We start from the raw sequence: 757 nt of genomic DNA, 5'->3' as shown, positions 1-757 counted from the left end.
ATCACATTATCACAAAAAAAAGTCTTTGATCACATGTCAACATTCTAACAAAGTACTAAAAATAAAAAATCATCATAGTAACTACCCATGAACTCCTAATACATGAATTAATTCCAACAATTATCACATGTCTACTTTTTTTACATACTTTATTACAAAATATCAAACTTTATAATTAATGTGATCATCCATTGCGAGCTCCATTATTTTCACAACTATCCTGCATAATTTTAAATGTTGTTGTGTTAATGAATATTATATTTTATCATTGTTTTCAAGAAATACCAAATAAGGTATGATGCAATAAAATAGTTTACCACATTCCTATAAGTAAGACACTAATAAAAACTTTTTAGTTGAAGGGCAAAACATTTATAAAAAACACAACAAATTAATAAAAAATAACTGACCAATATTGATAATATAAAATTATCTAAAAACCAATTAAGTTTCTAAACAACTATTTATGAGTTGACATACATTAGAAGTTGCTACTTGAAATTATATAACCAGAAACATTAAGGTGAGGGATAAAAACATCGAGGAGTACCTTCTTGTGTTATATATGGTGAGGGTTGAGTGACAATGAGGGTTACAAGAGAAAGAGTGAGCACCGATGAGAGACGGTTACGGGTTGTTAGTGAGAAGCAGCAACGAGTGTTGAACCATGGAGGGAGGAGCGATCATTGAGGGTTCGTGTGCGCGAGAGAGAGAGAGAGAGAGAGAGAGAGAGAGAGAGAGAGAGAGAGAGAGAGGG

Source organism: Arachis duranensis, chromosome 3, assembly GCF_000817695.3.
Source record: "Arachis duranensis cultivar V14167 chromosome 3, aradu.V14167.gnm2.J7QH, whole genome shotgun sequence".
NCBI classification, from domain to species: Eukaryota; Viridiplantae; Streptophyta; class Magnoliopsida; order Fabales; family Fabaceae; genus Arachis; species Arachis duranensis.
Note: the sequence above shows the minus strand (reverse complement) of the source record.